The sequence below is a fragment of the Ambystoma mexicanum genome, chromosome 13 (assembly GCF_040938575.1).
Source record: "Ambystoma mexicanum isolate Mex_15411 chromosome 13, UKY_AmexF1_1, whole genome shotgun sequence".
NCBI lineage: Eukaryota > Metazoa > Chordata > Amphibia > Caudata > Ambystomatidae > Ambystoma > Ambystoma mexicanum.
In genome coordinates this window covers 475410480-475435781 of record NC_090938.1, presented here as the reverse complement: position 1 = coordinate 475435781, position 25302 = coordinate 475410480, and the positions used below count along the sequence as shown (strand labels likewise).

General features: G+C 42.5%; 1 protein-coding gene and 1 long non-coding RNA gene across 6 annotated transcripts in view; one reads left to right on the top strand and one right to left on the bottom strand.

Annotated features, from left to right (window-relative positions):
• MAPT (microtubule associated protein tau) overlaps positions 1–25302 on the top strand; it is a 609480-nt gene that overhangs the window by 322316 nt on the left and 261862 nt on the right. The window lies entirely within an intron of this gene.
• The window catches only part of LOC138521343 (uncharacterized), an 82826-nt gene continuing 72292 nt past the window's right edge, over positions 14769–25302 (bottom strand). Inside the window, exon 2 of the long non-coding RNA XR_011283021.1 lies at positions 14769–24125. This is a non-coding gene — a long non-coding RNA (uncharacterized lncRNA). The remainder of the gene's footprint in view (positions 24126–25302) is intronic.

Here is a 25302-nt window from a genome sequence, read left to right as displayed (position 1 = left end):
GGCGCACCCACTTTCAACTTCCAGAGTCTTAGTTACGTCCCCTTCCAGGCTCCATCAGTTACTGCAGTATTATTAGAATACAGTCGCTGTATTGGCTTCAAAAGGTTATCTGGAATGCTCCTGGCCTGAAGTGTCTCCCACAGCTGCCCCCTAGGGATGATGTTGAAGGCTGTCTTCAGGTCCACAAACACTGCGTACAGCCTGGTCTTAGTGATTGGTAGATGTTTTTGAATGATCAAATGGATCCTAAAGCTATGATCCATCGTACTTATGCTCGCCTGGAAACCTGCGTGAAGATGGTTTAATGGTGAGGTTCCATCCAGCCATGCCTGGAGGGGCTTCAAGATATTCTTGCGAAAGATTTTCCTGCCGCCTTTTATTATGTGTTTTAAATAGAATTACATATATAATGGTGTCTTGTTAATATGAAACTATACCTTCATGTCAAACTGAGAATGTTTTTATTGACTGATTATTAAATTATCAAATGAAATGAAATCATCTTAGTAATATATATATGGTGTACTCTACCTATACTAGCAGTCCAGGTTGGTTTCAAGTCTAAAGGAGTTTGAGTTACCAGGGATAACCTTCCTGCTGCTATATCAAAGACCTGGAATCTCCCAAAATGTAATAAAGCTGTAAGCTGGCTTACCTGTGCTGCCCTTGAGTAGGAGCTCCCAGTGGCCATTGAACAGCTCTCAGGAAATGGAGAATACTGCTGACAGACCTATTTGCTGTGCAAGAAAACAAGAGGTGTTCTTTGCATGTTTCATGGAGAAGCCTTGGAGAGGATTCTCTGGGAGAGATTTTTCTACTTTCAGAAGAACGAGACAGACCAGTTTTTGGCATTTGTGCTATGTTTTATTGAAATAATAAGTAAAAAGGCCTTACTATGCCTGGTCTGTGGGTTTTCCAGCCTAACAAAACTAAATAGGGTGCTCGTCGTTGGTTGTGAAGTCCAAAGCAAACAGTCTGTCTTCCGTCCAAAACTATGCTGCACTGAACCTACCACTAAGACTAAGCAACCAAAGTCTGGGAGAATGACTCCCTTCCCCTGGATAAGCTTCACCAGCCTTAATATATAATTCTTAGATCGTGTTTGGCTATCTCTTGTATTAGCTTGTTCAGTTCCTTTAGAGGACTTTTCCAAGTCTTTGGTTCCCTTTTCTCTTGACCTTGTAATTTTCTCCTCCTCTACATTCTTGGCCTTTGAATTCCTCTTATTATGCTTTTCTCAAGTGTCTCTAAAAGTCTCTCTTTCTCTAATTTCTCTGGGGAAATAGAATCTCTCTTTACTTTTTTCCTGTTTTCCATACTCCTATGGTCCCTTAGCTCCTGATGAGTAAGCTGTCCGATATCAGGATTCTCATTTTCTGGTTTACTTATTTTCCCTTTGGGGCAAGTATAATAGACCCAATAGTTATTCTTATCCTCTTGGCCACTTTGTGTATTATTGATACGAGTAAGATGAGTCTGATAATGATTCTCACTCTCTTGGTTCTCCTTCGTATCACTGGGATGAGTAGGAATGTCCCGTAATAAGTCTCAGTTTCTCTGCTCTTTCTGGTATCACTGGGATCAATAGGATGAGTCATGTAGTAAGTCTCACTCTCTTGGTTCTCATTTATATCACTGAGATGAGTAGGATGAGTTCTGTAATAAGTCTCATTCTCTCTGCTCTTTCTTGTATCAGTCCTGTGATGGGTTTCACTCTTTCTGTTCTTTCTTGCAACACTGGGACGAGTAGGATGAGTCCTGTGATGGATTTCACTCTTTCAGTTCTTTCTTGGATCACTGGGACGAGTAGGATAAGTCCTGGCATGGCTGACCCTCTTGCTGTTCTTTCTTGTATCTCTGGTACTCGTTATACCCATGTTCCCTCTCGCGTCTCCCGCCACCCTGTTTACTTTCTTTCCCACGGTTTGGCATCACCGGGCCTGCAGGTTAGGGACTTCTCTTCCTTTGGTCAGGACAGCTCTTGCTTTACCTCTGACTCTCTGCTTCTGCTCCGCAGGGCCAGTGTTACAGTGGTCTCGGTGTCGTTGCCAGACTGCAAAGTCCACTTCTCTCAGGTCAAGCCACAACTCACGTCTGGCTCTCTCTCTTGGGGTTGTCTTCCCCATCTCTACTCTGCCTTCAGCTCTCTTGGTGCTTCTCGTGCACGCCAGCTGGTTGCTTCCTCTCTGCAGAGCATCTCCCGGTCTCTATCAGCTTCCACAGCTCTGCTGATTTCAAACTCTGAGGTTTCACTTCCCTCTGACAGTGGTCCTTCTTCCTTTTTTATGCTACATTGCTGGGCCCTCCCCAGCAGAGGATTATAGTCCTTTTTCTGTTCCAGTTGAGCAAGCTTCATTTCTTCACCTCGTCACATATTACTGATTTCCAACCACTGAGCAATCGATATTACTCGCTCACTCTTCTTCCTCTTTTCAGTAGTTTTACCAACCAGATATTTCCCCAGGTTGGATCTTGGATCTTATGGCACAATAACAGACAGTGACTTGGTCTGCTGGATCTTTTTGAAGCTCCGATGTCACTGTTGGTCTAAGAGAGAGAGCCTTAGGGAGTTCATCTGCAGAACAGGAGTCCTTGTCCCCAAGAGGGGAGTCTCTCCCTGTGAGGTCCCGCTTGCCGTCACCCCTAGGAGGAATATTGTGTAGCGGGCTCACCTCCCTAGCCTCACATGGAAAGGCTCCCCTCTGGGGAGAAGTGACTGAATCCTGCGATACATCACAATCCACAGGAGGGACAAACATGTTAGCTTTACATCCTCTTCCCCTGCTACTGAAAGTGTTCACAAAATGAAACAATAATCACACTGCTGCATAATACTGATACCAGTGATGTGACCAACAAGGTTTGGAATTATGATCTTTTAGAACTGTCTTAAAATCCACTTATACCGTTACCATTGAATACTAGCAAACTATTTTTTGCGGCTGTGTTTTTCATGTTCACATATAGAATATAGTCAAAATAATGTGTAGGAGATACCAACCCAGGAGAACTTAAAGTTCTGGTTAAATTATGTAAAGAATGTGTTCATGGTCCATTAATTAAGAAGATTATTTCACAAAGGAGTTTGTGTGCGTTATAGAAATCATATGTGATGTCATCAGTAATATAATTGATAATGCCAGTTGTAAAGTAATCTGTGATGTTGTGTGTGAAGTCATTTGCAGAGCATGGCTGGTGTGAGTTATGGTTGTGTTGCTAACCATTACTAAGTGTAAGCAACCTTTTGGTATTTCCTTCCTAAGAAGGGATACTTTTGTGGTTGGGGGTTTGCATGTATTACACTATAACGCATATTGTGTATGTGTTACTGACGATAACATTACCACCTATCACTTTATTTGTTATGTATAATTGCAATGAAACCAAAACCAGTGGTGCTGATCTGCAACAAATAATTGTTATTGTGCTCTCATTGGATCTTTCCTTAAAGTAATCTAATACTAACAAAACCTTACTGTGCCCTATCTTAGCTAACACGTGTTTCAACCTTTAAAATGTTCTTTTTCAAGGCCGATATATGTGTTTTTACAATAAATATATCAATAATTGATGATACATTCAAAAAGAAAACAATGGTCATTATTCCATCATCTTTTTATCGTATTTTGATCGTATTTCACCAGTCACAAAAAGCATAACAGTTATTGTTAATGAAATGTGCCTTAGATTTATCAGAAAGAGTGGGGTGGTAACATAAGAGATGAAGAGCATCATTTTCAAATGTCAAATAATACCAACATGAATAATTCTAATGTGTAAGCATTTGTATTTGCATTAGAATTACACCATTTCCTACCTTAGTGGGCTCAGTGCAGTAATATATATATATATATATATATATATATAAGTGAGAAAATGGGAAACAAAGAGAGAGATGATATGATCGAGAATTCGTAAAACTTTGATACTAAAATAATTTGGCTTCCTTAGATATGATGAAGGGCTTACCGATACAAGTTGTCCCTGTTGGTTCTTGAAATATGTTCCTAAATTGTCCAGGAATTGGGATAAATAAATTGGTTGCATTCGCCAACTTGTCACTATGGTTGAAAAAAACATATGAAAGCACTTAATTCTATAGGTTTTAATGTGTTCATGTCTATACCGTTAGTGTTACACCTTATAAGATACTGTGCAAGTGCTCTAATAATCACCCAAAGATTGCTTTTGTGGGTGAACGTCTGTTTTCCACTGGCTTGGTTATTCTTCCAATATCCTCCTTAGGATCTGCAATAAGCTAAATAACCATACAAATTCAAAAATTATTAATTCAAAATGATCTCTCTTCTGATTGTGGAGCATAAATCAAATTCACAATTTCATTGACTTCTTCTTGTTAACATCTGTAAGGAAATCCCTTCCGTGATCGGCATTCTGCGTGCTTACACGACGATCGCCCTTTTGGATTATTCTATTTATTTATTTACGTGTGGAGGACATCACGCCTAATCGACCCATGACGTCATAACTCTGTCCGTAGTATGCATTATTATAAACAAACTAACTGATATACATAATATTGGGTTTAAATCCTGTGTGACACATGTGTGCCCACCATAAATAGCATGAGGATATTCTCGCAAACCTAATCAGTACCTGTTAACTTACAACTTGGTTATTTAATAAACATACAATGTCCACCTTGGTCCTCCTGTATTTTTTACAGCACAGTGAGTGTAAATACAAAGGGCCTCATTACAACCTTGGTGCTAAGTGCACCAACTTTAACACCATGGTGTAAACTCTGTTTACACCATGGTGGATGGCGGATTTACCGCCCCATTCCAAGGTGAGTGGGGCGGTAAATCCCCATTTCCCATTTTCCCTTCCCCATTCCCATTTTTGCCCCATAGGGCATAATGGGAGTGGGGAAGGCGCTAATTACGCCGCCGTAAATTACGGCGGCGTAATTAGCACCATGGCAGGTTAGCGCCATGGATTTTAACGCCTGCTAAAAGCAGGCGTCAAAATCAGAATCAGGCGTTAAGGGTTAACGGTGGCATTAACCCTTAACGCCTGAGTTGTAATGAGGCCCAAAATATTTGTGCTAAATCTTGCCGCATCTCGTGAGCGGCCCTTCTTTCACATTTTCTGACCTGCCCAAGTTACCAGGCCATTTACTATTGAACTGCAACTGTTGGTTGTTCTCATACATGCCACCATGCCCCTTTCAGATTGGGGATTCTTTTCCAATCCTGTTTTTTCATTGCATTATTGCACTTGTGGACCTGCTTTTATAATGGGTCCTTGGCCAAAAAGAAAAACCCTGAAGGGTCAAGCATCTGCCAAATTGAATGACATACGTTGGCATGCATATTTGATGTAATATTTAAGGTGCATTTGGACATTTTATAACTCTTTTCAAGTTTGCTTGATAGAATGGTAAGGAAAAGTGCTGATGTTTGTTGTGTCTGGTGTAAGTGAAAGTATCCCTCTAGGGTAGAATGTTTAAGGGCAGGTGTCACAATGAGTAGCAGAATGTAATGATGTGACTGAGATAGTGGAGGAACAGTTGGAGAAGGAGACTCAAGAGGAAGGTACTGCTGTGTGGCTGTACCAATAAAACTGTTACTGGAACATTTGTGCAGAGTATCTGTCAATTTTAACTGCAATAAGCTGTCGGCTATTTGTGTTCATTTTTAGTCTGTGTTTCTATAATGAAATGTATTTGAATTGTTTGGATGTGTGTGAAGTGTGGGCCTCATATGCTTTTATCTTTTACATTCTTTTAACATTGTTTATTAACATTTAGATTTTTTTCTGGAAATGTGCTCTGAAACAGGAACTTTATGTCAGTAGAGATTGATTTCAACATAGTTCACTATGCGCGGAACCTAAACTTCAGGTATTATGGTTACACTCCTTTACGCCTTTCAGTTTCGATATTTTGTACCATGTAGTTTAATAATTCATTTATAAGCACCACAACGGGTGTTGGTGACTTGTAGTGTAAAATAAATTATACATCTGTTACACAGCATTAGGTTTGCTCCTGAACTTACCCTGCAGGTGGTCTCATTCCAGTCATGTGTGTTGGTTATAAATCTTAGAGCCTTAAATGCAGCATTATTTTCAATCGTAATCATAATTAGTCCAAAGCACAGAATTTTGTTTGAGGAGTGATCCACATACAGAGACCCAGTAGGTAGAGTAATGCTCTGTCAATGCCTTTCTTATGTAATAATGAGACTAACAGTGATGTTAGTCCTGGACATGGTAACAGACAAGTCCCATGACCTCATTTTCTATCTCAGGTTTCCATAAAATGAGTACACCTTAACATGGAAATCTCTCAATGGCTGTTATCAAGAGGTAAGCCAAGTCCCTTAAATAAACATTGTGTTTGATAGTGGGCTTTTGGCATTGCAGATCACAATTGTATTTTGTATCTTCTTTCGTGAACCTTTTAAAGCATAATGTCTCTTACTGGGAATTGAAGACTGCTTTTGCAGTACCCTTTGAACTATTGCAGTAGGAAAGATGGTCAACATGTGAATAATAAAAAGGAAGCTGTTAAGAGCATGATTCAGTGAAGGAGCAAAAGAGACACGTATTACTGCAATTCATGTGCTACTCATTAAGGCTGAAGCTAGGCGTTTTTGTAATAGTGGTACTACTTGTGAAATGTTCATTATTAATTGGAGAGGAAAAGAGACAAAAAAAACAAGTTTTACATTTATAAAGAGGTAACTTCCCCACCGTCCCGACCTGCTCTCTTCTGTTATTGTGTTTATTGAAGGGAATTATCATAATTTTAGATTGAAGATTAGCTGTGTTATGATTCTGGTTTTTAAACATGAAATAAAAATGTAATATATACATTTTGTTTTAAAACATAATCTCTTACTCTGTAACCTTTACAATTGTGTGGCCACCCACATCCCAGACCTTTGAAGAGAGTCTTTCTTCAGCTGAATATCATCCAAAACTAGCAATGTATATAGTTAACCCACACACCACTCTCCAACCACTCTCATTGACTCTGCCAGAGACCTGAAATAAGGGCTAATCATTAATTATGCTACTTTGTTATTAAACTGATCCTGCATTATCTTGTCATAAATACTGTGTAACCCAAGCTTGCAATTATTGAAATGCAAATCAGTCGGCAATACCATTATTTATGCAATGTTGGGCCAATATTGGGTAAGACTGCAGCCTCATTAAATATCAACAGTCCAGATTTCTAAAAAACGTATGGTTCATTTTTCAAGTATGCCAAAAATAAGGAATCATGCGTTTTTAAAACACAAATGCTGGGCTCTTGTCCTCAGCAAACTCAAGTTCAGTTCATACCCTGAAGCTACAAGGCAATATCATTGGCAGATTAACGCATTACGGGTGACTTGTAGCACAGCACAAATAGTGCTGGGTATCATCCACGTATTGGTGGAAGTATGTGCTCATCTTGGCAAGTAGATTCCAAACAATTCCATGTAAATACTGAATAGCATGAGCTGCAAATTCAAACACTGGATCACCACAAACGTCATGGTGGAACAAGCCATTTTAAAACGTCCTAAATGACAGGACAAGAGGGATGAGAAGTTAATAGGAGCGGACCCAACAGTAGTCATACAGGAGCCGATGCAAGGGTGGTTCAGAACCTCAAGCACCTCCTGAACCAGTGGATGAAACCTACCTAAGGGCTTAAACTGCCGACAGGAACGTGCCAGGAATCGGAGGCAAAGCAGGTGGTAGCGAGATGAAAAACGCTTTTGGAATAGAGTAAGAGCAGCTGGTGGTAAGAATTATGATAACTGGAAAATGAACAGTCAGTTAGTGGAGCTGAGAAAACAATAGGGAAACATTAGGAATAGGTCCTGTGCAATGGATTAACCCCTCGACAGTGCCAGAGGTTTGATTACATGCAAGTTGCTGGAATTGCTATTGGCTGCCCACAAGTAGGACAGGCAGGCAGAGGCGTCTCTGGGGGGGGGGCTGGCTCAGGGACCCCAGGTATTTTGGTTGTATCCCCAGATAGAAGCTCAGGGGCTACATCTAAAAGGCTAGCTAGCCCAGAGTCCTGACAGTCCCGATGCTAGCATAGCCCTGTATCTTTTCCAGACCTAGAAACACCCCTGCAGGAGAGACAGAACAAAGATGTTTGAGCAAAGAGGTGAGTGCATATGGGAGACGCAGCTGCCCACAAATAATGGAACAGAGCCAAGGCGCAGACACCCTTGTAAAGGAGGCTGTGTAGCCAGGGTGGCCGCCCACAAGAAAGGGACCAGCATGGACCGAGGAGCTAAATTATGGTGGCCGTGTATAACAGGTGAAGCAAGCAGTAGAAAAGATATGAGCACAGGTGATGAAGAAAATGGTGGCTTCATATGCCAGAAGTGGCAGCCGTGAAGGAATGAGAAAGGGGAGACTGGGAGGAGCTGGTGCAGTGGCTGCAGAATCCAGGAGCAGCTACCAGAGTCACTGCAGACAAGCAGTGACATCAAGCAGCGTTGCATCACCAGGCGACGGGAACAAGCATGTGGCACATCCCAAATGCTCACTCCTGCGGCCTCTACATGGCCGTGTGCAGTGCGTGCCAGCATCTTCTCCACAACAGTGCTGATTGCAGGCCTGGGTGCTGGAGAAACCTGACAAGTGTTTATGCACCCAACACTCAAGCACATCCAATTTTGTCCGTTATTCAAGAACACCCCATCGCTGATAGTTTCAAAAGCTGCCTTGAAATCCAACAACAAACATCAAGTGACAGGCACCACCTTGATCCAGTACAGGATCATTATCATCCAATACCTACAATAGCTTTCCATCTCAGTGCTGCAGCCATCATGGAAGCCAGATTGGTAAGGGAAAAATTACGATTCAGGACACATTTTCTCAATTGCATGTTTTCCACTTAGCATGGGTTTTCCCATAAACATGAGAGAGTTGATTGACTAGTACTTAGATAAGTCCGCAGGACCTACAAAGGTCATTAAAAATGGTTACAATCCTTCTGACTAACATATATATTTGGAAAATCAGATTTTCTTTTACCCATGACCGATTGGGAAATAATCTGTATATGTACGGAATATTACAAAGGCGTGTGGGAGCTCCTCTATTGAGAACGAGCATGTGTCAAATACCCTGCTCTATGGGTCTACAACCAGTGTTTTAGATCACTGCACCCTTCACAGAGGAGAAATATCCATGTGCATATCAATCTGGTCACTCCCACAAGGGGAGTCTAGCACCGAAATGCTAGGCAATTCTCCTCTGAACAAGCATACCATCAGCAACCCCAGACACGTGTTTCTGCCTTTGTGGGCTTCCCCAGTGAGGTGAAGCTGAGCCACTCTAAGACACAGTGTGCAAACCAAGTTAAATGCACCCTCTTTGCTTCATCCTTTAACATGGTCTGTGGGGCAGTTACCATCCTAGAAAGTCCAGCTGTCCAGGCATTCGAGGTAAATAATTCTCTGAGCTCCTGATATGCTCCCCGGGGGTTGTTCCATTGCGCAGAGGGTTTGTGTGCCTCGCTCCATGATTTCTGCATTGGAGACCACTGCCTTACTTTAATATAGTTGTACCTTCCCCCAATTGGAACTGCTCCTTCCATTGCTCAACATTAAGAGGGATGATGTTAACATATAATTGTCCAAGACCTACCTTTGCCTATGCGGACTAGTGAGTTGCTAGACAATGGGGCAATTACCCCTCTGTTGGACAGGTAAGGCCTATTTTCTGAGATCACAGAAATATATGCCTGTTTTCATTGAGTGGTGTTACCTTGAGGCCTGTTCATCATTGAAAGGAATAGCACTCTTTTTGTATTGCCTGCTCTGATGCCACCGCTGTCTTCTCTGCATCTGAAATGTGCCAGTCAAGTGTAAGGGCAAGCTGACAAGCTCTGAAATATCTCTCAATGTTGAGGGCTCCCAGAGTGCGCTCCCATTTGAGTCTCATCAAGGCTCATCTTGGGACTTTCTGCAGCTTCTTCCCCCAAATAAAGCCAAGTATTCTAGCCAGAAGCCCTTAGACCTTTATAAATGATTAAAGTGGCTATCTTAACATTGTATGTTTTGAGTTTGACCCCAGATATGGCATTTTGTGTTGAACTAAACTTGTTTTTACCTGAGCTTTTGTTGGGCCTCTTTGCGGACTGCACTCAGCTACATGGCAGCGTCTAGCGGCAAGACACCCACGGGAATCTTGCTAAGTTCAGCAGTTTCATTGATATTTTGATTCTCCTGAAATTGTTGTATGCACGTCCCAACTTCATAGACCTTGGTTGGGCATGTTTATTAAAGTGGGGAATACAGAGAAAAGACTGTTGGCAGTGATATTAGAGAACATATTTGCTTCTCCATTGTCTTATCATGGTCATTGAACAACAGCAATGGCCAAGTCTAGTATAAGGTTTGAGGATGTTATATTCTTTCTTTATAAGGTTCTTTAGGTAAAACAATTATCAGTTCTTAATAAATAAAATTCATCTCTGCCTCTCTCTCTCGCTCTCTTGCTCTCTCCCTATAGCTCTCTCGCTCGCTCTCTAAAGTGTGCCAGAGGTAGTCCCTAAAGTTCTTGTTCAACTAAAGGAAATGTTCTTACCTTGCCAGTCTTGTTGTCGGGTTCTCCAAATTCCAAGGCACCTGCCCATTCTACCACAGTCTCAATGAAAAAAGGCCTCATTGGAGACAGACTTTAGCACCAAACATGTCAGGACTGTCCACCATTGTACTGGTTCAAATAATTCCTTTTACAGTTCAGAAGATTCTGGGGCACCACTCTGTCACTCAGTCTCTTTGGCTCTTCAAAGGTCCTCCAAGTGATTTCATCTTGGGGTTCGGACAAGATAATCTTCGGTCCTTCCCTCGGGTTCTGTAGATGTTGTTGAATCTCTGCCACAAGCCTAAAACAGTTAGGCTTTCTCTTCTACTGACAAGTAGAGGCAACATGATTTGGGCACACCATTTTCCACACAGGTGCATAAGAAATCATATTACCTCTCTTGCCCAGTTTCTTGATTTCTATCCTCTAGAGGACCTCTCTATTGCTGTTCTAGCCCTGCACCCTATCAACTCTACATGCTTGTTCTTCCTTCCACCATGAGCTGTACCCTTTCGATCAGGGTTTCATGCCTAACCCCTGAGTTGGGCTTTACATGCCGCCTCTTTTCTTCCTGCTCACGCTAGTTACCCACTTGCTAAGCCTTTGGTGCTACCGGCGCCATTGTTACCTCGCCGCAACATTCCGAGTTCTGCTCGCGGGGCTGCTCTGTACGGCTAGTCAGACCAGGCGTTCAGAGCGGCACCCGCTAGCAGAACAGGATGCTAGTTTACCATCCTCCCTATTCCCATTGAGCCCTATGGGGGCTCAAAGGGAATGGGGACGTTCCGGGTCCCGCGAATGGGAACTACCGGGCCCGCAAAGGTCAGAATGGCCCGGTAATTCAAATCTTTCGGCACCCGGACCCGAGTTTGGGGGTAGCCATGCCGGTAAAAACGGCATGGCTACCTCCAAACTCATAAGGCCCAAAAACTTTTGGAGACGTATTACCTTGCAACATGTATAAATCTCTGCCAATGTAGTCTTGTTTTCTTGAATTTTATTTTTTTCCTTTAATGCCTTAAATCAGGGGTTTGCAACCTTTTGCTCTTCATATGTGTCGGACTACAATTCCCATGATATCTAGCTATTGACTCTGCTGGTGAAGGATGATAGGAGTTCTCGTATGAAATGTCTGGAAAGCCAAAGGTTGCAGACCCCTGCCTTAAATGATGAAGTAAAGTTTACTATAGAAGTTGCTAATATCCTTTAAATAATTATTCAAGGATTAAAGAAACAGATTTATGATAGTTCTTTATTTAGGTCAAATATGTTATATATATATATATTAAGAGGGTGTCCTGTCTTTCTCTAATGTTTCAGATATAGCGTTTGCCTATATAGATGCAGACTCACATATTCCTAATCTTATTTTTTAAATCTTGTAACTAAAAATCTTGTGAATATCCCCAACTCCCCATATCAAATATCGCCTTAGGATTGATGTTTCCCTCAACAGCTCACTGTTATATCAAAAAGGAATGGTAGAGAAATTCAAAAGGTAACTATGTACATTCCTGCATTTTACCTTACCTTAAAAAGTACATTGCAACACAGTTATGAATCAGTTTGCTTATTTTACCAGTTTCAATTTAAATAGTTGCATATGTGTTCACAATTTGTCAACAAATTAAAGATGTTAAATCTATGGTTGAGCAATTTTGATACTGGTTTATCCATTAAAAAGATAAACATTTACACTTAAAATTCACCATAATTACTAAAACAGGTGAGTATATGCTATAACCAGTCAAAAATGGTGAGAACGCTTAACAAAGATAAAACTGTTAAAACGCCATTGAGTGCTTTGTAGAACCTGAGTCACTTTATGACCATTTGGTGAACTGTAGTCGTACTACTATACAGAAAGCTATGGCAAGTCAAGGATTGTTGAGGTATGGATGGGGCTGGACTTTGGCATGGGGTTCTGAGTGTGTTGGTGGAGCATGTAAAAGTAATGGATGGGAAGTAAATGTAAGTTAATAAGACTGCTTCAAAAAAGAATGGAGTTATGGTTTTTCTTCTGCTTCAGAAAGTTTAAAAGTAGTGCTGTGGGGTAGGGTGCTGTTGGAAAATAGAGGCGTGGCGGAGTTCCCCCGACCCCCCTATTAAATATTTGCAAAGGTTGTGGCGATGTTAGGTTGTGGGCTGCATGAAGTGGCATATGGGGCAATTGCCCTCATTACAAGTCAGGTGTTAAGGGTTTGACGGCGCCGTCGGCGCCGTTATTCCTTAACGCTTGATTCACACTTTAACGCCTGCTTTTTGCAGGCGTTAAAGTCCAAGGCGCTAAGCGACCTTGGTGCTAATTACGGCACCGTAATTTACGGTGCCGTAATTAGCGCCTTCCCCATCCCCATTATGCCCTATGGGGAAAAATGGGAATGGGGAAGGGCAAATGGTGAATGGGGAATTACCGCCCCACTCACCTTGGAATGGGGCGGTAATTCCGCCATCCACCATGGCGGAATCCGGCATGGACCATGGTGCTAATAGCCTGACTTGTAATGAGGGCCAATGTCTCTTCTTGGAAAACAAAAGAAGAACTGAAGGTAGATTGGTGAAGTAAATTGGAAATAAGGCAGAATTAATATGGGATTTAGGGTAAGTGTTAAATTAGTAATATAGGCTATTGGGATTTAGAATGTCTACATTATGGGGTCAAGATACAGGTGATTATGATCTTTTACCTCATTATATAGACATACAACCTCATTACGACCCTGGCGTTGGACCATGGTGCTAACAGCACCATGGTCCATGCCGGTAACTTACCGACTCCGCCATGGCAGAATGGGGAATTACCGCCCTATTCCGAGGTTGGCGGGGCAGTAATTCCCCATGCCGCCATGGCCCTTCCCCATTCCCATTTTTGCCCCATAGGGCTGAAAGGGAATGGGGAAGGCGCTAAGTACTTAGAACCAAGGTCCCTTTGCGGGTTGGTTTTTAATGCCTGCAAAAAGCAGGCGTTAAAGTCTCCAACCCGCAAAGGGACCTCGTAATCAGGCGCTAAGGGATTACCGGTACGGGTACCCTTACCGGTACCGGGAATCCCTTAGCGCCAGGGTCGTAATGAGGCCACGATTAAGAGCCTCCCATTGAGTAGTAGATACAAAACACCAAGGGCCTCATTACAACTCGGCAGTAGCCGTGCCAGTAAAACCAGCAGGCTGTCGCCGGAGTTGTCATTTTTCCGGCACCTGACTTCACGGAATCAGTGGGGCATTACAGCCCCGGCGGTCCGTGAAATCAGGTGCCGGAAAATGTTACTCCCCATTCCCATTTGAGTCCCATGGGACTCAATGGGGAGAACGGAAGCACCAGCACCGTGTGCAACAGTGCCGGTGCTTCCGTCAAAGTCTGTGAGCCTGCCGTCCCGCCCGCCAGGTCTGAGCCAGCGGGCGGGACAGCAGCCGCTCACAGAACTCGGATTGTGCCGGTCCAGTAACAACAGTAACAACAACACTCATAATCAGGCCCCAAGAATAGTTAATTCCATTAGCAATGTTTAACCTCTAAGGTCTTCCAAATTGTTTTTCAGATCATCAGGATACAACAAAATGTTCAATTCCTAATTTGGGTGCGGAAGTGCTCGAATAGGCCATACCTATTTTACTATCTGGCAATTCGTCACAGGAGAGTTATTTTATTTTTCAAAAAATCATTTAAAACTATATTTGAGCAGAGATGTAGATCTTAGCTGAAAGTAGCAGCACTATTTACCATTAATCAAAGAGCCACATGATGGATTATCTAGTTTCTTTTAATAGTTCGGCCGATGAAGTAAACTAAAGATGCACAGCTCACAGTTCTCCATTTTGCGCTTAGAGAGAAATTGAAGGATAACACTAGAATGATTCCTTTTCCTGGCTGACTAGATAAAGTGATTGAACTGGCATTACAATTCTTAACAGTGCAGATAGCGTGCAAGATTTTTGTGTGAAAGAAGAGGAAGGAGGATGTTCTAGTGAATGAAGGAGTAAAAAAGGCAATGAAATACAAATTGAACCAATGTATTTACAGACCATTGACCTCAGCTAATAATAAGGGAAGGCGACTTTATCACTTATCTTTGAAGTGTGCTGTGAAATGTAGATGGCTGAATCAGGACCTAATTAGGGTTCTTGATTGAAAGGTTTGGAGGTGTAATTAAAAGTACAAAAGTGTTCAAAGAAGGATTTGACTCTGGTTGATTCAGTGACATTTGCCAATTTAATAGATACCATACGCATTTACAAACTGAATATTTTACATTATTAGAGAAAGAGGCGCAGAGGTAGTCAAACCATTTATTGTGTCAGTGTCAATATCTGGTGAAGTTACAAATACCTTCTGATGGATAGCGATACAAGTTAATGCTCATTGGCAAAGTATTCATTTTGGAAGAACTATACGGTTGCTTTAGTATTCTGGCTTTAACTAAATAAGTTATTGGTGAATTGTATTGGTACTTATATAGCACAAACAACTGGAGGGAACAGAGCATTACATAACATCAATTGGATGGGATAGGGGCAGAAGCCTCATTTGTTGGGCCTATCTATAGACAGCATTCAACCCTAAGTCACATGGTCTGAGAAAAAGAACTTGTCAAACCCTATACCTTAGTTGAACATCAATTTATCTTAGATGTTTTAAGAATAATGCAAACTAATTTGTCCAACTATCTTCATTATTTTGTGCATGGTGTTTACCTCTGCTGATTGCTAAAAGTTTGTGCATAGAGCTACAAATAGGTTGGAGCTGATTTGTTTGTTTTTTGTTTGTCACGTCACAGAGGCTGGCTGTTAAAGGTCTTGTCTCGGTGAAATGAAGGAAAAATGCATTTCCATCTCTGTTTGACAGATGGAAATACTAGGAAGACATACTGGTTAAACCACGGCTGTCACACTTCAAAACCTAATCATGGTAGGGTCAGAAATGACCCTGCCATGAATCACCCCCCCAACCCCCTCCCACACCTTGCCCCATATCCTGAACAGGCACAGGGGGAAGATCCTCATTTCTGGGCATTTCAAAGTGCATCTCATTTGAGAATTCATGATACGCTTTAAAATGCACAGAAACGCTGCCTTCATAGAGCAAAGGGAGAAAAAGGGAATCTAAGATGCGCTCATTCAGATGCCCTTTGTGAATGGGGCTGCCACTTTTTTTGGCTTGTGTCCAAAGAAAGTTTTGAAAATCCAGCCCAGAGCATAAATGAATGCACACAATTTCTAAATTTTGAGGTGATACTTGGTTAGTATGAAGGGGTTTTAATTCTATGAAGGGAATGGAGGTGCAGATTATGCTTTATCCTTCTTTACTGTCAAACCTGGATCAGCAAAAATAGAACAATAAAACTACATTTCCCTTGAACTTTAGAGAACAAAGAGTAGTTTTTAAATGGATCACTGGAAATTGATGTCCGCTGCCTGGAGTTTCTCAAACAATATCCAGTGCCACCACGACCACATCGGGGGAAGAAAGTGTCCTGATATCTGAAGTCCCAGTACTGGTAGCTCATTTGCCACTTTGAAGTAGCCAGATGTACTGCCCCTACCTCATCTGTCCCGTAAAACAAGGGGAAAATACCCTTCTCATAGAAGACTGCACAAGGGCTGTCAAGGTGTTGGCAGACCTATGATCCAGAGAGAATTTGTTGCTGAAGAGAAGTCTATCAGCCTCTTCACCGGCTTCGGAAGAGGGTTACTGTTACTCCCCTTTCCCCCCAATTTCGAGTCCATTTTCAGAAGTAGACCTCTCCTTCTCTCAGTGGAGATGCCAGAATTTGCATTGCCCAGAAAACTCCCCTGCCCTAGTCAGCAAAGTTTGAAGGGTCAATGGGTAACCCGTATCCAGTGCCTGTTCTGACAAATCCATAACCTTCACCACAGGCCAATCAAGTGCAGGAGCTAATCCTGACAGGATAGACATTCCCAATCCATACTTCTTGGGATTATTCTGGCCCTTACCTACCAAAACTAGAATTTGAGGATCCATTCATATGAATTGAGGGACACTTTGTCGACTATAGAAGACCAGGGGCATTCCTCTCTCATTTAATCACATTTATCCTTCTCCAGGGGAGTCTTAAGGCTTAGCACTGTCTCTTCTGCAACTCTAGGAGAAGGTGTCCATTTAGATGGATGAAGAATATCCACTGAGTGCAAAACGCCAGATGCAAAGAAGTCATTGGGCCTCATTACGACTTTTGCGGAATGGGTTAACGGGCTCTGCTAATGGAGGCGGACCCGTTAAACCCATTCCACAAAATTACGAGGTCCCCTTGCGGGACCCAGTAAGGATGCCTGGTAAAACCAGGCGTCATTACCGGGTCCCGCTAGGGGACCAGGGAGCTAACAACGGCCCGGTCGTAATCGGCCCATTGTTAGCTACCTGCACCCATTCCCATTGAGCCCTATGAGGGCTCGAATGGGAATGGGGGAGGTCCGGGCCCGGGTTCCCTGAGGGAGGAATTACCAGGCCATCCAAACTCGGAATGGCCCGGTAATTCCCCATTCAGGGAACCCAGATCCGGTTTTGGAGGCAGCCATGCCGCCAATAGCGGCATGGCTACCGCCAAAGCCGTAATGAGGCCCCTTGCCTCAGGCATCTGTGTCAACTGATGGATTTGCCAATCTCACCCTCTTAGGATGTGGCCCCTCTAAAGGGTGGGAATTGTCCAGTAAGATGATTGGTTTGGGAAATCCAGAAGGCTCTTCAAGCTCTTTCCTCAGGGTGTAGAACAGAGTTGCTGGGTCAACAGAGGACCCTGACGTCTTGCGATGCAATAATTGCTCCATGGCGTCCAGTCATTTATTCATGGGGCCCATGCTGCCAGGACCACATGGCAGATCGTGTAGTCCACGGAATGCCATATTACTCTCTTGGTGTTTGGTGCTACGGAGATATGCTGGCACTCCTGAGTATTTTAAGGAAGGTACCCTGTTATTTGAGGTTGCTGCTCCCGATCCCTACTTTCCAGACAAACGCACTCGTCCTCCCCTCTTCTGGTCTGAATATTCCTAGAAGGACATATTCAACTTTTATAAACTTTAAAAAAAAACCTTATTAACTGAACTGACACGTTGATGAGATCCTAAGTAGGGAACAGGGGCTTCCTATGGGTCAATAAAATAAAAAGGATATTGCATGCATGATGGCTCAGCCTATCTAGGAAAGGGTGCTGGTGGCAAGAGAAATCACACTAGAAATGGTAGATTGTGACCAGTAGGTGTGCGCTGGTGAAACACTGAGCGTGTGTCACCCAAAAGCGCAAATCATTGGGGGCCGAAAAAAAGGACATGTGCATTCGTCGCAAATGTTGTAGTAATGTTGTGCTGGCGAGTCATGCTAAGTCTGACTGCACAAGTTGCTCGCCCAAGCACGGGCGGTCTAGTTTTGAGGCATGAAAGGGTCCCTGCCATCTGTGTAATCAATTTCCCATTCAACAATCGCTAATGGGGTCTGAGTGAAAGGGTAAATAGAGTGGTCTACTGCGAGCTGCGGTCGATGTGACAAAGAAATCACTTTAATAGACAAACATCAAATGAAAGGAAAAATGCGCAAATGTTATGTAAATAGTATTGTTAAGAATGCACAAAAATTCCACTATAAAAATTACAACAAAATGCAAGTAAAAGACAATTGTCAAACAAAAACTAAATGGAAAGAACTTAACTGCGGGTAAGCAGCAAAGAAAGAGGTGGCTCATCATCCAGGATTTGTGGCCAGTGGAGGAAAGTGTACAGGTTTAGTCCATCTCTTGCCTAGTTATTTACACTAAGGTCCCGAGTCTGAGGTGCATGCAAAATTAGGAAAGTGTTCTTCCATGAAGATAGAACACTTTCCTTAAAAGCATGATATTCTGTCAAAGTGAAAATGTGGCAGCCTTGCATCAAAGGCTTGACTTTTGCATGTGCCCGATTTATGGAATGACAGCAAGCAACCTTAGAAACTGTCAGAAATGCAGGGCAGGCGCTGCGAGGGGATTCTCCTTCAAAAAGCCCTGGTTTTGCCCATCAAAACAGGAGTTAAAATGCATCACCTGTAAGGTGCCGTTAAACTCTACTGCACACGTTTTCCCTTCATAAAAATAGCATTTCCTATACTGCAGCACCACTTTTCTAGTTTACTGAAAGCTTAAGGGCATTTTCCTAAATAAGAAAGTCGCAGTCTTTCAAGAAATGCTCGCAGTGTCACTGGTGCACATGTTTCTATCAAAACAAGTTTTTGCTGCTGGAAAGCACAACTTCTCCCCTCCAATTCTTCCACCCACCTCAGAATCGTGGTGCCGGGAACTGGAGCGGAGAATGTCAGCTTTCTTCACTACTTTCATCACAAGCTCAGAATCTGGCCCTTAGTGGTTTAAAAAAACAACATTGTTCTGTAGTGTTTATGGGAAATGTAGTTTTGTTCTTCAATTTTTGCAGCTGGTAGTTTGAAAGTAAGAAGGATAAAGTTTCATGCGTACCTCCCGTCCTGCTATAGAATTCAGTGGCAATGGATTTTTGGAACTTCCATAGGGGCGGAGGATACATCCTACATTTCACATTATCATTATCCCGGCCACATCAGGAAATATAAGAATGGTGGGATGTTGGGGTTGCGGGAATAGTTATACCACAATTTATGAGAGTATCACAGCGTCCACACCTACAAAGACGAACATAACAGTATAAAAGGGAAGGAGGAAGGGTGTATTGGAGAAATAAGAGCATGGATCTGAAGATCAGCAAAACAAAAAGGTTGTGATGCGTTTTCAAAAGGTGTACTGATTTTCTATATTGTGTAGATCTGGCTGGCAACGTGTCCTGCAAAGTTAAATCTACAGCTAACAAGAAATCCTCCAGGTGTCACTATGATTGACAAGGAACCCACCCAAGGAGTTCAGTGTTGTTTTTCCCCATGTTGTGAGCCTTTAACATAGAGTGACCTGTATCTATATTCTTGAATGGTAGCATTCATATGCATGTAACTCTATGCATACAGTGAATCAACCTCAGGCTCTGTTTGTCTCTGACTATGGATGGTTTTACAAAGAGATTCAGTAGTTCTTATCCATCACACATCCTCAATGTTTTTTCATAATAATATGTCTAACAAGATTACTATTTCCATTAACATGATCCGTTTTCTGAAGAAACATACTTTTGACAATGATTCAGACAACCCACAAATTAAGTCATCTGCTCCCACCACCATCCTGGATCTTTTATTGATTCACATGCTAGAATTGTTCCCCATTGTCATTCAGGAAACCTCAGTAAATCATATATGCATAGCAGTAAGGGAAAACACTTCTAACTTAGACCTTATCAAACTAATTATGGTCATTATGGTAAGGAGGGCATTTACTGCTTGCATCATGACCACAAGTCTGACCATTGTAAGTGCTGCAAGTCCTTTTCAGTGATAGACATGCAGAACTTCTTTCTTTTCTGGCAGATTCTTCAGCATTGTCTTCTGGGGAAGAATCTGTAAAGGCTGCTCCAGCAGAGATATGCTCTTCGCAGGGCTGTCTTGAAGGATAAGTGTAGTTCTCCATGCTATGCATTCAATAATCCATGTGAGGTGAGCGTGGAGTGTGGAGTGTAATGCATGGAATGCAAGTAGAAGGATGCACCAAGGATACTGTTGGGGCCTTTGAAGAAAGCTGTGTGAAGGAGCCAGGGGGCTAAGATTGAACCTGTTAATAAAGAAGAGTAATGAACATTACCTGCCTAAGCATGTATTTTAATAAGATACTCCTTTCCAAGAAGGTGAAGTCTAGGTCACTGGCATCTGGGGTACAACAATCCCATTGTGTGGTTTTCCTGGCTCCTCGACCTGTCAGTGAAGTCACCATCTACAAGGAGCATCGCGGGTGACAGGAGCGTGATGGGAATTCTTCATCCACGATCTATTCCATTCTTCATCCACGATCCATTCCATGAGTGCCTCATCAACAAATCCCCATCTCTGACCCAACCATCTGAGGACTTGTTGATGAAGCATCCATCCACAAAAGACTTGTCCACTAAGCGGCCATACATATAGTTAACCTTAACCATGAGGGTACCTGCATCATGTCTGTCCATGAAGCTACTATCCATGGACCTTCACTTGACATCTAAAGACCTTCACTCATCCTCAAGAGCCCAGTTGATGAGGACCATGCCACCATCTCTGTAACCAACAAGGTAGAATGAATCTTCAATGACAGAATACCCATCAATGGAATACTCCCCTCTCGCAGATGACACCACATACCACGACAACCCACTGTCTGTCTTCGGACCTGGTAGCACCTTTGTCGTCTGTACAGGTCTCGGTGCCTCTCATATTCCTGGACAGCCCCGCCATCCTCGGAAAAGGAGGTTCCTTTACAAGGTATAGACCATTGCCAAGGTTCAGATGAGTAAGACCCTTTCAGCCCTGCATTGTTGGCATTCATGGGATGAGTGGCAGACGATTTCAGGATAAGATATAATTTTGAGGAAAGACGTGTTCTTTTGAAGGTACGAAAAATCTAGACAGTGTAAGATATCTTGGATGGTTGATTAGGATATTAACTTATTATTTAATATTTCAAACTAGTAATAACAAGGTGAAGATTGAAAGGAATACTACAGTGGAAGAATATCACTAACACTGAATGAAGATAGATGAGGTAAGCGTTGTAAGGGATCAAGTACAAGAGTCGAACACTGTGGCATTATGTTTTTGGTCATAGACGTTTTGTTAAGATGACATAAAGAACGGGTTATGAGGAAATCCTACCTCGCCCCAAAGCTACGCAGGGTTTCCCTGCTTCAACAAAACAAAGGCCTATCTGTGTCAGGATGTTCAACCAAAATGCGTCCTCCGTCCTGTGTCCAAAAACCCTAAACTGACCCTTAGATGCTAAACTCAATATAACGTGCAACTCAAGGATTTCTGTAGTCTATACGCTTATAACTTTCTTTCAAAGTTCCAAAACATAATATTTGAAGGTGCAGAAAAGAAAAGGAATAAAGTTCCACCAGGAAAAGGTATCCTCACTTCCCCTTATATCTTCCACTGTCTATCCGGTACTTCTGGAAAGAGTCAATAATGCTTCACAGGCGGACGACTCTTTCCCTCCATGTCTCCTTTCATACAATGTTTTCCATCACAGTTTCAAGGGGACTACTCCTCCCTTGATTCTCCTTTAAGCACACAGTTCTTTTGAATGTTTCAATCTCTCACTCTCTGGATTTTAGTTTTCCTTAGAGGGGTATGGTTCTTCCCTTTTCCTTTGATTGTACTGTTCTACAATTTCAAGGATGGGTTTTGACCCCTAAGCTTTCTCAATCCTTTTCCTAGCCCTAGTGTACTCTCCTGACAGGGTACTTGCAGCTGTATTACTTCTCTCGTTTTCTGGGTCTCAATTATCTTTCAAAGAGGTATGGTTCTTCCCTTTTTGTATTGATGGCCACTGTTTCACAATTTCACGGAAGGGTCTTGACCGCTGGGCTTTCTTAATCTTTTTTCTACCCCTGGTGTACTCTCCTGCCAGGGTATTCGAAAGTTTGTCACTTATCCTTAAAAGGGGTATGATTCTTCCCTTTTTACATTGGTTATCACTATTCCCCAATTTCAGGACGGGGGTTTTACCCCTGAGTTTTCTCACTTCTCTTCTGACTCCTAGTTTACTCTCTTGCCAGGGTATCGCACTCGAGGGCGGGTCCCAGACTCGCACACTGCCTGGTGTACTTTCCTGCCAGGGCTTTTTAATGCCACCTGATGGGTGTGTGTGCCAGACTCACTGTTTGCCTGGTTCACTATCCTCCCAGGGCTTTTCTGTTCTCCAGTCACTCTCTCTTGCATCCAGGAAATAATGCTTTTCAAGTACTTGGTCACTGACCTTTTCTTAGCAATATTCGTATGAACTATTCCTGTTCCTTTAATTAAGCTCTCTTGCGCTGTCAACAGTAGGCGGCATTCGCCCTGAAGCACCCCGATGTCCCATTCACTCTTCACTGGGTTTACCGGTCTTCACAGGCGGCTTCAGCGTTCCTTGTGTCTCACCGTCTGCTTTGCTCTCGGCCCGCTGACTGGGAGTGTGTCCTGTTAGCCGGCTTGGTTCCCGCTTTGCCTTCCTCTGCTTTTGGCAGCTCCAGTTGCCCATGGCAATAATACAGCAAACTTCTCTTGGCTCGGTTTCTCTGCATACCGTTCCCGCTAGCCTCTGTTCTGCGTCCTGTAGTCTGCTCGCCTCCGGTGTCCCAACTAGCGTCAGCAGAACAACTTGAATTCAGCAACAGCCTCCATCTCTCTCACTTCTTCTATTCAGCTGTGTCATTTTTAAATATCCTGTCATTGGTTAGCATTTTCCAAAGACTAGAATGCTGTGTTTGATTACCGCTTCTGGTCATCCTCATTACTCCATCCCTCTGCCTCGTCTCAGTACTATACAAAGGGTGGGGGGGTGTTCTTGGCCATAGAAGCCCAGGAATTCTCTATCTACATCACAATAAGACATGAAGGAATGTTGCAAAGGCACAGGGGTGTATTAAGAATTACACTTGAAGGATTAGTCGCAGATTCAGTGTTTTTCTGTCTCCCTGGAGTTTGCCCTCCCATACCTGGTCCTCCCGCAGATAGCCACCCCCAAGGTCAGAGTCAGGCAGACTCTGCCTTTACCTGGCTACGTAAGAGAAGCCTCCTTCCAGGGAATCAGTGACAATGTTGCTAGATTCTTCACGGACCCCATCTACAATTGGAAATAACAGATATACATTATCTCACAGAAATAGTAATGATACAATATATGATTTTCAGTACTGGTTTCATTACTGAAGAGTAGAACATTTGGCAACTGAAAGAAAGATGGTCAGTATAACAAAGATTATAGCTAAATAATCTTTAAGTATTTTATATGGATAGTAATTAATATTCATTGACATGAATAAACAGGAAGACAGAACAGACACTCTTGAGGAAGCGTGAAGAGACCGGAAACCCATACAGAATAATAGTTATGGAAGTAGAACGACATTATTATTTCTAGAAAAATGTAGAACTTTGAAGAATGTTTTAAAAGTCTAAGAGATTGAATTTTCTTTTACTGGATTGTTACTTATTGAAAAATAGTATGTGATTATGAAATTATGTGAATGTTAGAATGGCACTGGGGAATTATCCAGATGAAATGGCAAAACATTTTTTTATACATCTATAGAGTGAAAAATTGATGTTATGGAAAAAGACATGATTACGTTTTTTATAAATTAAGTGTCAATGTTTTGCCTAATTGGGTTTGGTAATTTAATAAATCTAGGAAATACTGAAGGCAAGAATTGGAAATTAGGAAGCCCCTGCCCGTTTTCCAGCATGGTTTTTGTAACAGTCCATGATGGATTCTCTGCTGTTTTGCTGCCAAGCGATGGGTCTGAAAGTTTGTTTTTCTTTCGCCGTGTTGAGTTGCTTGGTTGGCGTGCTAGAAACTGTCTTATTGTGGTGAAGGTTTGAAATTTGTGCCAGTTGCAGTGTTTCTAGTTTCCCATTCCACAGCCTCTGATCCAGGTTTTCTTAGTTGCGCCCAGTGTATTCTGGGAATTGCCCTTCTGAAAAAGAAAAGAGAGAACACAGGTCAGCAACAGTACTGGAAGGCATTGGGTGACAGAAAGTGATACCGGTAAGAAAATTCATGGCACCCATAGGAGGGGTTAGGGATTGGGCCCCCCGTCACCCCACCCAACATGGTCAATATCCTGATGCTGCATCTATATAAACACTGCAATGTCTCTCTCATTTCTTGCATATTAACCCCACTAGCAGCAATGTGCACTTTACTACTTTTTTTTTTTACTATTGTGAATGTCAGAGTTTCGCACAAACTGCCCATTATGGATTTATGAGCTTTACAGGGACTTGTGCAACTTTATCTGCCATCGTGTAAGGTATGTCAAAGGATATTTCTGCAAACCTATAGGTCTATAAAAATGATATCCCTTAACATGGCAACAGTGTTAAAGCCAACATTGGAATTCTGATACTTTTCAAGTACACTAGACATATGGTATACACTCTACGTTGCACTAGGATGCACAAGGACATTGGTCATGTTCCCAGATGGGTCCAATACTAATTCTTCTTTTTGATCTTTCCCTCTTGATGTTGTTTCATGTGTTTGTAGTCTGTTTTATACATCTGTACAGTATCCTGTTGCTCCCTTAAGTTTCAACATTTCTGTCATAGCTTCCTCTGGTGCTTGACATTCAATAGAGTTGTGCCCGCTATTGCTCCTCCATGCAGCCTTCTAGTCTTTGTTCATGTAACGATTAAGTATTCCTTACTGGACTCTAATTATGCCACAAATGTTGAGTTTGGAAAATCATGTATTCTTAATTTAGGGTACATGAAGACTCACTAGCGTCAATGCTGTTTCCACATAGTAGTGTCTCTTACACAGTGGTTGAATGAAGTGTACAAAAAAAGTGATGGATCTATGCCTCTCCCATCCCATTCTGACTCTGCCCTGTCCGCACAACCCCCCTGTGTGCCAGCCCACTGCCACCCTCTTGTGAAATGATTACAAACCGCCTAACTGACATACTACCCCTCCTTCACTCCAACTCCATCACACACACCCTACTTGACATCCTGTCTCTCCTCCAATCTAACCTCAACATAAAGTTTTGAGCCTAAAAAACGTGCAATTTTGACAACTAAGTTGGTAGAGCCTGATGGCCGTATTGGGGCGTTGTGATTCCATAGGCTCTCTTTACTGTTTGGAAAACA